At 40.9% G+C, this 17,667-nt stretch overlaps 1 protein-coding gene and 1 long non-coding RNA gene across 3 annotated transcripts in view; one reads left to right on the top strand and one right to left on the bottom strand.

The window, feature by feature from the left end:
* The window catches only part of LOC116060777 (mannosyl-oligosaccharide 1,2-alpha-mannosidase IA), a 221,559-nt gene that overhangs the window by 168,290 nt on the left and 35,602 nt on the right, over positions 1-17,667 (bottom strand). The window lies entirely within an intron of this gene.
* LOC118496121 lies at positions 3,776-8,556 on the top strand. The gene is made up of 3 exons (XR_004898580.1): positions 3,776-3,846; positions 7,153-7,156; positions 8,546-8,556. It is a non-coding gene; the product is annotated as an uncharacterized LOC118496121 (long non-coding RNA).

The following is a 17,667-nucleotide window of genomic DNA, read 5'->3' as shown; positions in this document are numbered from 1 at the left end:
CTTAAAGGAAAATATTTCCCACTTATCTCAACTTTAAGTGAGAGTCAATTGCACAAACCTAAAATGCCAATAAGATAAGTAGGAGGAAAGATAAGAAATGTCACACTTAATTTCAACAAGTGCACACACACACACTAACGAACTATTAACAACCCAAATAAGCAAATGAAGGCTGGCTAAATCATGAGTTACTGAGCACCTTTATAGGAGGGACTCTAATTGATCCAATAAGGCCATTAAGAGTTTGTGTGAGATGAGAAAAGAAAAGCTACTTACCCTGCCTCCATCAATAACCTGCGCTAAGAAGACACTGCTGAGTTCAGACAAATGCATAGTCCCTGATACTAGAGCAGAGGCCTTAGCCAGCACCTGAGTGTTTTCACAAAGAGTGACGTTTTTAGCAAAGCCAGGACAAAAACATAATTGAAGCAAATATTTTGTGAAAAATATCTTGTCTTCTGAGCCAAAAGTTCTAAAAGAGTCAGAAAAAGTAAAAAAATAAAAACAAGGACAGTTTTTGCAAAAGAATCAGTTAAAAATTGTTAAATCTTTTCTTTTGCACGACCTCCTGAAGCCAACAGACGTGTTGTCAACATAATGGCATCTGCTTTTTTCCCTTCCAATTATATTTTATAATAGACAGCAGAGTGTGGTGGGGCTGGCAAGCGTACACAAACTAAACCCTGAAACGAGCAAATCCTCAGCCATCAAAATTTTAAATTGTTACCATAAAAGCACCATCTTAAATAGATGACAGAAAAACACAAGGCTCTGGCTGGAAGTATACAGACTAGCTTGCCCAACGGGACCATTAAAGTTTCTTTTTGTCTGTCATGTGAATTGTGAATATTCAGATTCAGAGATTCTGCAGAAAGTCAGAGATGTAAAAGAAAAAACAAGCCAATGAGATGAGTGATTTGTTTTCAGTTTATTTTCCAACTCCAAAGTCCTGAAATCTGCTAATCGTTTTCCTCTGAGAGGTAAACTTCACCGACCGATAAAGCAGATTTTCGTGGCAGGTTCTCTCCTCTCTAACCTCAGCATCCCATCCTCCTGCGGCAATAAAACATCCGCCCACAGACAAGAAGAGAGTTATCGATACTCAAGTCAATCCATCCACCTCAGCTAACTCCCTCCAAATGCAGGAAACCAACTATGTCAGCCCCTTGCAGATGGAGCAAGAAGCCATAAAGTCAATACCATATCCATCAGCTAAATAGACTGCCAGGATCATGATTGTTTATAGTGGTGGTGGTGTGTGTAGGGGTGTGTGTGTGTGTGTGTTTAGTTTGTACAGTTTAGCTGAAGAAGACACAAGTTGTACAAAAGTACTCTGCCCGAGGACAAAAACAATAATGCTTTGGAGAGCTACTGCCTTACAACTTCACAGTTCATCACTTGGGCTCAGAGCTGGCAAAGGTTAAATAGGTAAAGAATTCCAGTATGCTCCAACTCACTTCTATTAACAATAAAACGTCATTCAGAGCTGCCCAAAGAGAAGAACTCCTCTGAGAGTACCTTAAAAAAATGAAAAAATCCTTTGTGTGTGTGCCACGGCAAGGTAATCATCCTCATTTTAGCTGATAACCTCAGAGTAGACCTCTCTCCCACTGCTCACACTTCCATCTCCTCCATATCCCAGTCAAATCTGACACCTCTAACCCTCCACCTCATCGCCGGCTGACAGGCCAGCTCTCAAGAGAGGAGACCCTGAAGAGGAAATGGCAGCCATGTGACAGAGTGAGTGGCAGAGTGGAAAACTATGTCTATCCTCTGCCAGGAGGCTGCTTTAAAAGCAGAGACACTTCCCACAGTTGCAAAAGTATGCAGTAGCATTTTTACTCAGATTGACAGAAAGAAATAGAGTCAGAATCAAAAGTTAGACAAAGATATTTTCATATGCTTTATTTTATTCCGATGCACTTATTGGCCCACTACACATACATATTTCAGTGCAGAAGATCTCCCACAGTGAAACGCCCTTGAAACATATTAAGATTCAATGCCTCACTCAAGGAAAGTTCAGCCAGTGATTGTACCGGCAACCATCCTCCAGTTATCGACCTGGCTCTTTACCTCATAGCCAACTTGCTATTGGGACAGACACAGGCGTGTCCTGGGGATGTCTGCACAGCAGAGCTTTACTATTTTAAATATCTCAGTATATATGCCGGGTGATAAATAAAAAATTGCAATAGCAAAATGCAAAAGATATGTTTCCTAAGGTAACTAACGAAACTTAAAAGGCTCTGAACACCGACACAGGTGTTTTCAATTAATCTGGCTGATTAGACCTCTTCTATGTGGGAGAGTCTCGACTGTGACTGACAGGACAAATAACATTATCAATCTTATTGGTTGATGAAGATTTGTGACCTAATAAATTCCCATCAAAGCTCTGGCCCACCTTCAATCTGTTATTCAACGATTATTTTTCGATTAATCATCCAGCCCTTATCTATATCTATATATATATATATATATATATATATATATATATATATATATATATATATATATATATATATATAGATATATATATATATTAGGGCTGGATGATTAATCGAAAAATAATCGTAACCGAAATTCAGAGCCTATAACTAACGTAATTTTACCAAGTCGGTTATTTCGGTCTTTTAATCCTATTAATATTTCCGCAGCACTGTGTGTTAATGTACTTTCCCCTTAAAACATATTACGGCCGCCGCGTGTGTAGTCACGTGACTCCGCCCCGTCCAGTCTGCGACCATAGGTGCTTTCTGACCGGATAGTACTTGTACTGTCTACTGGACTGGTAGGAAGGGTAAGGGAGCGACGCAACACGGCAACGGTCTTTATAGCATCGTCACTAGACCTTAGCGTCACATACAACAACAACAAATGATGCTAATACTTGTGCACTTTTCCTATACTAAATGCACGTCCATTCTCGTAGTAATTCACGTAATGTTTTGCTCAACACAGACGGGCCTTTATTATACTCGGAACAGACCCCGCCTCTGCCTGCTGCGCTGTGGACGAGCGTGTTTGTGTGTGTGTGTGTGTGTGTGTGTGTGTGTGTGTGTGTGTGTGTGTGTGTGTGTGTGTGTGTGTGACGGCCGGCGAGCCGCAGGACACGCTTGTGGAGTTTAACTCCGAAAAGACAGTTAACCACAGGTTCCCGTTAATCTTATGATGGACATTTATTATTTATTTTCTACATTTTTAGGAAACTTTTTTTTTTACATTAAAACTTAAATTACTTTTTTAAAAGACGTTTTTATTTCATTGTAAAATCTACTGTTGTAGATTTCAGTTCAGTTGTTTGAAATATTTAATAAATAAGCATTAATTGCTATCTGTGTGTTGTTTCCTTATTTTAGAATCACAAAGAGAGGATTATGCACTCTTTCATTAGAAAAAATAACTGAACATATTTACAGTATAAGAAAGATTTTTTTTTTTAAATAATCGTTCAATAATCATAATCGAGGTAACTTGTTCGATTAATCGTGATTATGATTTTAGCCAAAATCGTCCAGCCCTAATATATATATATATATATATATACACACACACACAAACACACAACCGGTCAAAAGTTTGGGGTCACTTAGAAATGTCCATTCCACTCCATTACAGACAGAATACCAGCTGAGATCAGTTTTTTTTAACCAGTGCAGCAGTTTTCAGATTACATTATGTGCTTCCATAATTGTAAAAGTTGATATTGCAATGACGATCAAAAAAAAAAAAAAAAAAAATTATATTTATATATATATATATATAGATGTACAGTACCAGTCAAAGGTTTGGACACGCTTTCCCATCCAAGTGAATGAGAAAGTGTGTCCAAACTTTTGACTGGTACTGTATATTGATATAATTACTACAACTAAAACTACTTTCTGTTATATTAAAAATAACACCAATAAATCTGGCAAAAAAAAAATAATGTGACTTGATAACTACACTTCCTTCTCCAATATATGACCACCTTGTGTCTTAATTATCCCAGGCAATGATACATTCATACACAGAACATTTATGTGTGCATTAGAAAGTGCACGCGCACACACACAAACAAGATTTTCCCACTCCAGCACATACTGTATGCTCCCTCCGTACAGAAACAATCTGCCACCACGCACACAAAATTACCCCCAACCATGACCTCCATTATGCAATTAAAGCTGCTGGATGAGAGGGAGGGCCGCTGGTCCACTCAAGTTAATGGGTGAACTGCAACAGAGAGAAGCAGAGACTTGGCACGGCGGGGCAGAGTGCTGCCCCAGGGTCGGCTTGAGGCTGCTCAGACAGGCAGCAGGACTCCCACTGTCATCTCTGACTCATCGCTGGGAGTCATATGACCAGCATGCGGGTCTTAGACACCATGCTGAAAGGATGACTCGCTGTCCTGATACGCATACACACTCACAGATTACTGTATGTCTCGTTTTATGTTTGCTACAAGGGTAAGCTTCATCACACACTGATATGACAAAGCTTTTCATTAGATACACTTTAAGTGCTTTTTCCCGTTCACATTTTTTCTACTATTCAAAGTGCTTGTGGAAATAGAAGGTTATCATAACAAATCAGACTGACTAAGGTTTTCCAAATGTGTTGGATCTCTCAATCATGAGTAATGCCTTGTGGAGAATGTAACCATACCACAGTTGGTCTTGCTACTTAGCAGTAACGCTAGGGAATTTGTAGTCGTGATTCAAAGGAATAGTTCGACATTTTCGAAAATACACTTGTTTGCTTCATGGTGGAGAGTTAGACGAGAAGATCAACACTACTCTCCCATCTACCTATTAAATATAAAGCTACAGTCAGAGCCGGTTAGCTTAGCTTAGCACAAAGACTGGAAACGGGTTAAACAGCTAGCCTAGCCTGGCTCTGTCCAACGATAACAAAAATCTGCCGGCCTCTAAAGCTCACCAGTCAACACTAGGGCTGCCACCTCTTAGTCGATTAGTCGACTAATCGGTCGTTTTGGTCTTAGTCGACTAAGATTTCTTTAGTTGATGAGTCATTTTTTATGCTTATTCATGCTTAATTACTCATTTCCAAGAAACTTATGAGCACATTTCTGGTAAGCACAAAATTTAAAGTGGTGCTTTTGCAGGATTAATTGTGGAGAAACTCAGTTTTACAGATGGTTCATTAACTACATTTATATTGTGCTTTTCTAGTCTTAACCACCTCTCAAAGAGCACAGCTCTGTCGATTACATCAACTAATCGATTAATCGACAAAATCATATAAGTGTTAGTCGACTAAGAATTTCTTTAGTCGAGGACAGCCCTAGTCAACACGATATATTTCTCTAAAAGCAGCAATTCTCCTTTTTACAAAGAGTTATATGCCAGACTATTTCTTGGCCCTGACCAGTAACTTCCAAACTGCTCAGAGACAAGAATTTGGACATAAACCCCGTAGCAACAAAATGAGAACCGTTGCTTTCACACTTTGGTGCAAACAAACAAGATGTAATGTGTTCTCTCCACCAGAAAGTGAATAAGTGTCAAACTATTCCTTTAAGATATTGCTGGTGGGTTCGATTTTAATGCATTATTTGTAAAAGACGATCTTAGAAGGACAATAGTTCTCTCGTGTAATTCTATGTGTTGAAGAAAAAAGGCGCTCTTCTTCGTTGAAGACACACAGACACAGACACACACACACATACACACAGAGAGACACAGACACACACAGAGAGACACACAGACACACAGAGAGAGACAGACACACAGACAGACACACACACACACACACACACACACACCTCTCCACCCCATCGGGGGAAAAAAGGAAAGGGAGATGGAGAGAAGTGGAACAGAGCGTAAACACACAGAGAGTTACAGATGGACTGAAATACTGATCAGGCAGAGGCAAGAAAATATGCAAACACACATTCAAAACACTATACAAATCTATATTCAGATCTGTAAAACAGACTGACAGTGTTTTTCTCTCTCTCAACATATCTGATAGAAAGACACATGCCCAGTCTTCCTTCTGAAGTGTTTTGGATCATTAAAGACATCACGCGTGGACACTGAGGTCAAGGGTTGGAAGGGTCCAGAGGTCATCCTCATGTCCCTTGAGGTAAAAGATGAACCACTTCTGTGCCAATCACACTGACAGCATGACCTATTCCTATCAATTCTACCTCCTCTTCCACACAGCCTGTTACTTTGCTCCTTGTATAGTAGAACTTTTAAATGTCTGAATGTTTGGTACCCCAAGGCAACAAGAGAGCCTCGCTTGGTAGAAGCCTTGCTATAAGATATTAAAGCAAGGCTGTTGTACTGGATTGTATTACATTAAACAGATGCTTGTGTTGTTGTGTCTGCAAGCAGAGCCTTCCAGCAAAAAAAAAAAAGACCTGCATCAATCTGTATGGATTTGTTTTTTTAAATAGTTGTTTAGAAGTGTGTGCCAAAGCTTTAAAGACTCCTCTGCTGATCTTATCTCGCCCCTCAAATATGTGATCCAGCCAAGATCCCAGTCAAAACAAAGTTCTGGCATCCTGCAGAGGGGGAATTAAGTTGTAGCTTTTGAACCTACATTGTCCGTTAAATTCATTATTTGTTTGCAAGGCTTGTGGAAAAAAAGGTCATCTTAAGGGCACATTTCAGGAATGTGAAGTCTCCATCACACCGTTTCCCTTCCATCTAGTGTCATGACAGAAGCTGTGGGTAGCCCCAAATGACCTTTGACCAGTTTGTTTGTCTTAGGCTAATAGGTTAGCTGTGACAGAATAATAGCTGCTTCGCTGCTAGTGTCAAATGACCGGCCTCTCTAAAAAGGTGACAGGCAGCTTGTGGGATGCCTCAAGGACACAGACAGCTCAAGCTATGAGGTTGGCCTAACAAGCACCTGACAGAAATGATAATGATTACCTCAGGAGAGGTTGCTCTGTGTGGCCTCAGATTTCCACACAGGAAGCAAATTTGTAGCTATATGGCAGTATAATCTGAACCTCAGCGGAGGACACAGCCCATTTGTTCCAATGAGAAGCCTGCAAATTAGAGTTAGCATTTGTTTATCTTTCATCGATGGAGGCTTGGCTCCTCACTGAAAGGCCATCGAAGTAAATGGTAGGTTTTGCCGCCTCCCACATGAGCCAATGAGCCATATGCTATTCGTCAGTCTATTTAGGTTTGTGACACTGAGATGTGAAGTAAAGAAGACGGGTGGATAATGTATGTCAGCTGCAGCCACTATTAATTGAAAGCCAACAGTTCTGGGTTATTACAGACGTATGGCCAATATAAAAAGATGATTAAAACAGCGCTGCTGTGGTCACAGGAGTGAGTCTCCAGTTTAAGTTTGTTTACAAAGTGATTGGTAGGTACTTCATCTTCTATACTGGCATTCTATTAGCTTTTGCATCCATCTTTTGGACCAGCTTTATATATCTGTACTCTACCGATAGGCCTTTAGTGACAAAGTGTTGCGGCAATCTTGAGACACTGACATTGAGGAATACTTATTCCATGACAGTTTAAAAGTGCTGCTGATCAGTCATGTAGAGAGCATAGAAATCAATTTAATATAAAAGCCTTTATCAGAAAGAGCAGACTCCATGCGAGTTATACCAGCAGAGGATCATACCTTGGAAGTATAACACAAGTAGGTCAAATGAAAGGCAAAAGTTTCAAGGGAATTGCATATCAATGCAAATATGCAAATTGACTTCCTTCCTAAGCATTTTTCTATTAAATATTCACAAAGGAAAGAGATATATTCTAGCAATAAACTAAGAACAAACCTTGTCAGGGATCTTGTTCAATTATACAGAGCAAAGACAAAGACTGTATCAAGGTTAAAGTTCAAACATATGAACAGTGACCTGAATCGGCTGAACTGCACAACTGCTTTGTCAATTAATGACTTAAATTAGATGTGGTAGATAATGTGCAATCAGAATTGATCATGCTTCATTTCAGCGAGCACTAGCACATGACATGACAATATAAATGAATAGAACTGGTTTCTCCCCAACCGAAACTGCATTTAATCAGTTGTTGACATTCACGCTCCCCTGACTTTTGCTCCTGTCATACACATTTAGCTTCACAAGAGGGAGAGAAGAAGGAAAAGCATTAAAAGCAGTGAATGGGGGGACAAAGAGAGCGTCGGAAGATAACTAAAATGTCATAGTCTGGAACTGTTCTCCCTTTGCAGAAAGATTTTCATTTATTTTTTTTAAATCCAGCACATCTTGCACCACTACTTGAACCCATGGTCATCTTTTCTCTTTTTTCCCCATTCTGTGTTGCTAAATTTTTTGACAAGCACCATGCATCATCACCAGAGAGAAAGGGATGGAGAAAACTAGAAAATAACAAAACAAGCCCAGACACGATTTTGCAAAATTACAAAACAAGGTATGCCCTCAAGGAAAATAAATTGCCAAAAAAGCTGTTCCAAGCACTTGTCCAGACAAGACTCCAAGGTTTAAGACAGGTCTTCTCACATTATCTGACTGACTAATCATACAGACTCTAAAGTTTATTTTTTATGGGAAACCCCTGAGCTAAAGTCAAAGGGAAAAAGATAGCAGTGGGGGTTCAGGGGAGTAACAGCTTGGAGCTCAGCGTTTGGCTGCAAAGTCTCCACCTACATCTGGGCCAAATTACACAACGTGGCCTGCCGTCCACATCTGTCTGTATGACTAATCACTGTGACAGGGCAAGCCTCCAACTAACACAGCCCAATATCTACAGTACGCTTGTGAGCAAACAAAGACAAGCTCATATGGACACAGGAGTACACATTCTCCTTTGATCACCAAAAAAGAGCCTTGGACATTGTACAGCAAGTTATTATTACTATACATGGCAGTACAGAAAGCAAGGAAACTTCCAAGTCATAGGTGGTCAGCTTAAAAGCCAAACATCTATTTTTGTGCTGTTTTGTGATGTTGCCAGCATCCCAAAAGGGCTTCAAAAGGGCAAATCATTGTGTATTTTGCATCAAATACAGATTTCATTGCCGTTTAAGTGTCACTACAGAAAGTTCACTCATAACCGCCTCCATTCAGACTTAGGCCAAGTCTATTCTTCCTAACTGAGGTTCTCTTTCTGTCTAATCATGTTAGGCTTTGTTTAATTAACTGAGGCTGCTCAAACAGACCTGCGGGGGGAGCACAGGGGACAAGCTAACAACAGAAGTGAGCCAAAGCGAGAACGTTTTCCTCAGTGGTGCTCTTATCTCTCTCTAGCCTTGGGGTTCCCTTGGTAACTGGGTTGGGAGGGGAGGACAGCACTCTCGCTATGAATTGGCACCATCAACTCAAACGTCACAACTGGCCACGGTGCCTGCCAGCTACTGTGAGACAAACTTGATAGAGGACTACAAAATCAGAGTGTACGTGGAGCATTTGTATATGTATAGCAGTTTATATGCATGCGTGTGGGCACACATCTGGGTCAAATTTACTGTGGGGCTCATCTTTTCCAAGGCCACCCCTAAACCAACAAATCCAGTTTGCGTCATACAACAGATCAGAAATCAAGAAAAGGTCCGAAGCGCAGCGATTAATCGCATTTGCACTTTGTTCCGTTTCACCACACCTGCACAGAAAGCACAGATAGTTGATCTGGACTGCTAATGTTGTCAATAACTGAGCATGCAGTGTGACAGTTATCTTATCAGCGGACACAACGATTACAGTTCAGGTAATGAGGGAGAGGCCTTTCTAATTTGTCATGCTTTGTGTGTGGAGCTGCGGCCAAGCAAGACTGATATAGCCGTCTCGCAGACACAATACCACTGAAGCTGCAGGCCGCAGTTAATTGGGTTAGTCGAATGATAAGAATGGCCAACATGTTTGTGGGTATGTGTGGGTGGAAGTGAGTACTACATGCAAGCATGTACATCATGTACTAGCCTGGTCCAAGGACAGGTTTTGTAATAGCTAGTAAACAAACAGTTTGAGGAAATAATCCACAATTTTAACTTTCAACCAGACAGCTTGTAGTTCAGTAAAACAGAGAATACAGATTGACATGCTCTTCCACTGCTTTCTCAGTAGCACTTATACGTACATTCACACAAGCACTCTCAAACCCACTTGCACAGTCAAACATACACATTCACGCCCCTGAAGGAAAACATCCACTTCTAAATTGGGGCTTGGCGTTGGGGTGTATGAGACATGCCGGGAAAGCAAAAGGAAGGTGAATTACAGAACTGTAAGAGAGGGAGCTGGGGGACAGCAGTTAAACCAGAAAACAAGACATTCATACCATCACATAGTGCAGAATAAGCCGTGAGAGAATAGAGAACCACCTATGGACTAGGGCTGCACGATATGAGGAAAATATGCAATATGCGATAACGTTCTTGAATATCGTGATAACGATATTACCTGCCATAAATAAACAGATATTAAAGTGTACTCAGTTCTGCATTTCTGCTACTTTCAGTGTTCTGCTAAAATACAACAAATTGCTTGTTGAATTTAAAACAAATGGAAGGAAATCCTTTTCAACATTCTTTTACTGAACAAATTGAACATTGAATTGAATATGAAAGGCACTATAAAAGGTTACTCGAGTCTGTTCGGTGTATTCCATGCCGTCGTCCGTTGGAGGGGCCGTCGGCCTTCATTTGGGCCGATTTGACATGTTGAATCGGAAGGCGGGCATTCGGACTCAATGGTGGAGCGCTAACCCGGAAATGACGAGCGGGATGAGCCTGACTAACACCTCTCAAAATCTGACGAAAATCTTTTAAACTGACCTTTGTCGATCTGAAATGAAGACAGAGTCAGCAACTGCATGGGCTATTTCTCGCTTAAAATGGCCGCCATTGTGCCCGGTTGTAAAATCCGGGAGCAGCCAGACTCACGTGACGCGTTCGTCCAATAAGCTGCCAGTTTTAATTTTTTGGGCGACAATACAGATTAGCGCCACCTGCTGTTATGGAGGCGTATTACGTCTTGCGCATGCGCAGAACGTACGCTCAAGTCGGTGTCGCTTCGGTGTGTTCCGAGGCACTTTTTGGACCTCGGGGACCCGACTGATCAGTCCGACTGCCTTTTCTGCCAACGGTCGGCCGTCGGGTTGGTGTGTCAGGGGCTTTATACAAGAAATCTCTGAGTGTCTATTGCGATATGTCGCAGCCTTTCGCGATGTGTATATTGCGCCAGTTGATATTGCAATGACGATTAAAAAAAAAAAAAATATATATATATATATATATATATATTGTGCAGCCCTACTATGGACTAACAGCTATGGGAGTATCCACTCTCGCTTAGTAGGCTGTCAAAGTAAATTATTTAATTTTATATTACACATCTCAATCCTATTTTACACCTCAATGTCTGTTTACAGATCTTGCGGACTAGTACTGCATACGTGTAGGATTTATAAAACCTTTTGTGGCTCCAGAGGGTGTGAATTAACTTAAAACTGCCCCAAAAGATGTCACACAGGTCCGCATCAGTTGGGGCTGAAAACTACAAGTTTGGAAATGAAAAAGAAATCTAGAGGGGTGGAGTTGGAGTTAGAGCTTACCAGACCTCTGTGGCCTGCTCCTTGTCTCTGCTCGAGGCTACACTAGCCGCTCTTAGTATTACAGATCCTAATCTCCGACCAAAATGCCAACGGTCAAATTGCACTGTGGGTAATTACAAGCTGCAGGTTTTGACAAAGAAGATGATGTATGGAATGGAAGAAAAATGTCATCTGTTGTTCTGCATAGATTTTGAGCGATTGAGTCGATTGTTAAATTCTAAATTGGTGGAGCACTCTTTTAAGATTGATTATTGTGACAATTTGTAAATGTTGTGGTTTTACATGCTAAAGACTTCAAGCTCTGGTGTGTAATGCTGAGCAGTATTGTCTTTTTTTCCTTTACCTTAGCCACAACTAACCCAATTTCTTGTTTCTACATAACTCTGTTTCTCTCTGACAAAGGGTTGTATGCTTCATACAAAAAAGCAATCCTGTGGCCGTGAAGGGACTCCTGTCATATAATCACCTCCTCTATTCCCTGATAGGTCTGTAAAAGAGAACCAAGTCCTCGTAATAAGATGTCAATCAGCAGTCCACGTTGCCTCACTGAGGGAGCAAACAGCATTTACACAGAGGAGACCACCGTCGACAAGACCCCACAGTACGTCACTCAGCAGCACATTGGCATGTGGATGCATGAGTTAAGTACTACTGCAGAAAATATGACATGAGGTGAAGAGTTAAGTGAAAATTAAGAGTCTAAGTAGAGGCAGGATGTAGACCGGAGGTGGCACTGCACAAGTGAAAGGGCATAACAACTCAAACTGCTACAGTACAATCAGCAAGTATAATGAGAGTACAGGAACTGTACCACTGATGCATATCACGGATGTCAAGTGAAAATAGAATACTAGGGATGCACCGATCCGACTTTTTCAGTCCCGATACCGATACCGATGCCTGGACTTTGTCTATCTGTCAATACCCGATACCGATCCGATACCGTTGTTGAATTAATAATATACTGTATACCTTCCTCCTTATACCTTCCTTCCACCATGTGGAAGAGACTAAAGGCACCAGACTTTACTAACTAAACATTACTTTCCTAACTAAGACAAAATAACAGATGTAATGTATTGAATTATTTATTTGTACACTCAACTCTTCCAGCATGCGACACACGTGCGACAGAGGGGAAAAAACTAACAAAACTGGATCGGCCCGTGGAACTGTTCATTTTTCCGATCCCCGATCCAGCTATTTTGTCAATATCGGGACCGATATTCGATCTTAATATTGGATCGGTGCACCCTTAGTCTTTAATGATCCAAAACACTCCAGAAGGAAGACTGGGCATGTGTCTTTCTATCAGATATGTTGAGAGAGAGAAAAACACTGTGTCTTACAGATCTGAATATAGATTTGTATAGTGTGTGTGTTTGCATATTTTCTTGCCTCTGCCTGATCAGTATTTCAGTCCATCTGTAACTCTCTGTGTGTTCTGCCCCATTACGCTCTGTTCCACTTCTTTCCATCTCCCTTTCCTCTTTTCCCCCGATGAGGTGGAGAGGGGTGTGTGTATGTGTGTGTGTCTACCTTCAACAGAGAAGAGCGCCTTTTTTCTTCAACACACAGAATTACACAAGGGAACTGTTGTCCTTCTAAGATCGTCTTTTACAAATAATGTATTAAAATCGAACCCACCAGCAATATCTTAAAGGAATAGTTTGACACTTATTCACTTTCTGGTGGAGAGAACACATTACATCTTGTTTGTTTGTTCCGTACAAAAACCGATCCAACTTTTTCAGTCCCGATACCGATGCCTGGACTTTGTATCTGTCGATACCTGATACCAACCAATATCGTTGTTGAATTAATAATAAACTGTATACCTTCCACCTTATACCCTCCTTCCACCATGTGGAAGAGACCAGACTTTACTAACTAAACATTACTTTCCTAACTAAGACAAAATAACAGATGTAATGTATTGAATTATTTATTTGTACACTCAACTCTTCCAGCATGCGACAGAGGGAAACAAACTAACAAAACTGGATCGGCCCGTGGATCTGTTAATTTTTCCGATCCCCGATCCAGCTATTTTGTCAATATCGGGACCAATATCCGATCTTAATATCGGATCGGTGCACCCCTATATAGAATACCTCATCAAGATCATGTTTTTAATATCAAAATTAAAAGCCTATAAATAAATGTGTGGCTTTCTTCTTGTGAACACCCAGCTTCAAGTTTCTGGGTGTTCACATCTCTGAGGACCTCACTTGGACCCTCAACACCTCTACCCTGATCAAGAAGGCTAACCAGCGTCTCTTCTTTCTGAGGAAACTCAAGAAGGTCCACCTGTCTCCTCAGATCCTGGTGAACTTCTACCGCTGCACCATCGAGAGCATCCTCACCAACTGTGTCACAGTTTGGTATGGCAACTGCTCTACCCATGACCGGAAAACACTGCAGAGGGTGGTGAAAACTGCCCAATGCACCACCGGTTCCTCACTCCACTCCATCGAGACCATCCAGGGCAAGCAATGCTTGCGTAAGGCGCGCAGTATCATCAAAGACCGTTCTCACCCCAACCACAGCCTCTTCACCCCACTCCCGTCCGGGAGGCGTCTCAGGTCTCTCCGCACCCGTACCAGCAGGTTCAGAGAAAGCTTCTTTCCTGCGGCTGTCACCCTACTGAACTCTTGCTCTGCATCTCGGTGACAATTCAACCTACTTAATGTGGATGTTTACTAGTGCTGTCAGTTAAAGCGCGTTATTAACGGCGTTAACGCAAACCCATTTTAACGGCGTCAATTTTTTTTATCGTGAGATTAACGTTCTTTTTGGCCTAGCAAACTTTGTGGTTTTTCACATGCTGTTGCAACAACTAGTAACGTTAGAAAAACTACAACACCACACCAGATCTAGCTAGACCAGAAACAAAACAACGTGCACGCCGCACACACTTGTTTGTGCTTGCAAGCCGGCCAAAGAGTAGTAGGCTAACGTTACGTTTTGAGTGGATGGCGAGCGCGAGACGCCAAAATGGATGCCAATAAGATTCTGAATGGAAAGTTGTTTTAAAAAGTTTTAAAAAGTTGCCAAATGGTTCCATTGACAAGACCAACGTGATCTGTGTGTTTTGTCGTTGTGAACTGAGCTATCATCGCAGCACGTCGTCTGAAATACCACTTGATGGCCAAGAACACAGCTGATGCAAATTCTCCACCCCCTCGTCAAAGCCGTTACATTGTGTGAGAGATTATTTGCTCAAAGTGTGAATGACTGCTCCAAGTGAGAATGTTAGTGTGAAATTGAACACTACAGTATGCCAATGATGTTTTCAATAAAAAAAATACTTGCACAAAGCAAGCCGATCCACTTTTCCATGTTGATAAGAGCATTAAAATGAGAAAAAATAATAGGACAAAAAGAAATCTAGGAACATTTAGAATAGATAAAAATGTGCGATTAATTGCGAGTTAACTATAACATTAATGCGATTAAATATTTTAATCGTTTGACAGCACTAATGTTAACACTTAGAATTGCTGGCCTGGTTTGTGGTCTGTGCATAACAATAGTCAAGTATTCTGTGTTTTTTTCGGTAATCTGCGCTGGTGGGATATGTACTTTATGTAGATGTTGAACAGAAGAGGCCAATCAGTGGAGACTTGAGGAATGTGTAATTACCATTCATCAAAGAGTAGTCCCCATTTCAAAAGATATTCATCCTGTGCCATATGTTTATCCAGAACTTCCCCCAGATATTATACACAAGAGTCTCATTTTAGTCTCCATCATACAGTATGCTTGTAACCTAGAGCTCTTAATGTATGTAACTGCAGAGTGAAATTGGCATGGAAGGGAGCAGATTTATCATATTTACTCAAATACTTAGCAAGGCACTAAAACAATGAGACATTTTTTGTTCCTGCTTTGATCACCAAGATAAGTGTGTATATACTGTATATTCATGACACAAAGGATTTTCCACATTATTATTGTATTACATATATGATGCAGTACAGCTAGAAAATTGTACAAGGGGGAAGTGGCTTGACAAAGCACTGAGGGGGAAAAAATAAACATGTCAGCTTTGGTAGGAGGATAGAAAACAAACATCTATTACGTTAAACATTTATGAGCAACCCAAAGAAAGGAATTTAGCCTGGAGCTAAGTTCGGAGAGGTAGCCTGAGTGTTGTGGATGCTAACTGCTATGCTGGTCTTGAATAAAAGCTGACTGTACAAGAAGGCAAAGGGTATCAAAACAAGACGAGCGCATGGTTGTTTTTAGATTATCTGATTAAAATAAAAGAAGTGCTTTAAGTTTTCTTAAGCACGTGCATCCCATCTCACAAGTTTGTTTTTGTTTGAAGCTACACTCTTTGAGCAAAACTAACTGTACGATTACTAGAGGTGCGACGAGATCTCGCAAGATTACACATGACGAGATTTCTTGTCGAGGTGAAGTGTCTCGCGATATCAGTACACAAGTGCAGAGCAGCAGCCTTGAAATTAGCATAGAAAATCCCCTGCCCATTCTCCAAAGTTGAGTTTACTTTTGCAGAGCGATAGAGGAAGGAAGAAAAAAAAATCTCTCTCTCTCTCTCTCTCTCTCTCTCTCTCTCTCTCTCTCACTCACAGGGTTGGCTACCGAAATCTGGTGCCACTGATATGTCTGCACTTCTCTCTGATGCTCTGAAGACGATACAGGCAACACAAACACCGCTGCACGTGACGCTAGTTAACACTATACTCGACAGCAGCTAACGTTAGCCTACCACTAGCTAGTAGCTGGATTAAAAACGGTTAAAATGCTGACAGCTAACGCTAAACAGTGTAAAGTTTGACTGTGTTTTACTGTAGAGGATTCAACACAGGTATGTAACAATCTGCAACTGCCGTTGTCGGAAAAACAACACAGACGGTGAGTTCAATGAAACTGGTAAACTACAGCCTCGTGGTGCATTCAAAGTTATTGTTAAATGTCCTTTTCCCATCTGGTGGTTGTTTTTGTCGTTCAACAGCAATTTATTAGTGAAATAAGTTATTGTTATACATTATTATTAAATCATTTCATTTTGACCATATGGCCTAGCAATAAACAAGCCTTCTTTAATGTCGCCGACTGTTGTTTAGTACCCTTCTTGTTTTTTCTTGTTTGTTTTTTTTACTTTCTTAAAAAGTATCGGTCCAGGCACCGTTAATTATGTATGCGATTAATTTCGATTAATTAATCACAGAGTATGTAATTAATTAGATTACATTTTTTAATCGATTGACAGCCCTACAGAACACGCTTAGTTACGTTGTAACCTTGGTTCTCTGAGTGAAGAGACTATCTCTCCACCGTACATATGGAATAAGTAACATTTGTGAATTTTTCGATTTCGATTGAATAAAGGACTATTTTTCCAGTCTTATTTCTTTATTGAAGTTTTCTGTAAAATAGTGTTAAAATCTTGTGAACCCAATCTCGTGTCAGCTGGGTGTCTCCTCCCACCCCTAACGACTACTGAAAAATCCCAAGGCTGGATTCCTTTTGACCTTTGTTCATGCCACATCAGAGACATGATAGGACAACTCTGATGATCAAACCCCTAGCAGGGTTAAAGGTTAACTTTAAATACCATCAATGATTAAAAGTTGCCAAGGGTTGGAGAATCACAAGGCCACTGAACCTCAATTTCAGTGTAGCTATCAAGGGTACCGAGAGAGAAGGTAGCCAATTACAACACTGTGGAGTGTGACAGTCACTCAGCTAAGGCATTCTCTTTGTCCATAGAAGAAAGCACATTCTGAGGTAATGGAACCAAGGTAAAAGGAGATAAAGCAGCAAAACACGATGTTGTTCTTGAGACTAAAGGAAAACAGGTGTCAGGTTCCACCAACTACAAAGGCCAGAAAGGAAACCTGTATCACCAAACAAATGCCACATACGGCTCCTTCCTGGAGCCACAATACAGCGTGACCGACAGTGACTGGAGGAGTCGAAAGGCTCAAGGAAGCGAACTGGATCAATGTTTCCAGCCGACCCCATTCAGCTGTGTGCTCTCACATCCTTCATAATCCTGCCAAGGGCTGCCATTGTAAGTGTCCTTTCAATGAGTCGCTGTCAATCTCCAGATTAGCCAAAGTCAGATGTGACTGGAGGACACAATGAGGGATGAGACTTAAATATTATACCT

Source organism: Sander lucioperca, chromosome 10 (assembly GCF_008315115.2).
Source record: "Sander lucioperca isolate FBNREF2018 chromosome 10, SLUC_FBN_1.2, whole genome shotgun sequence".
NCBI lineage: Eukaryota > Metazoa > Chordata > Actinopteri > Perciformes > Percidae > Sander > Sander lucioperca.
This window is presented reverse-complemented; position numbering and strand designations above follow the sequence as displayed.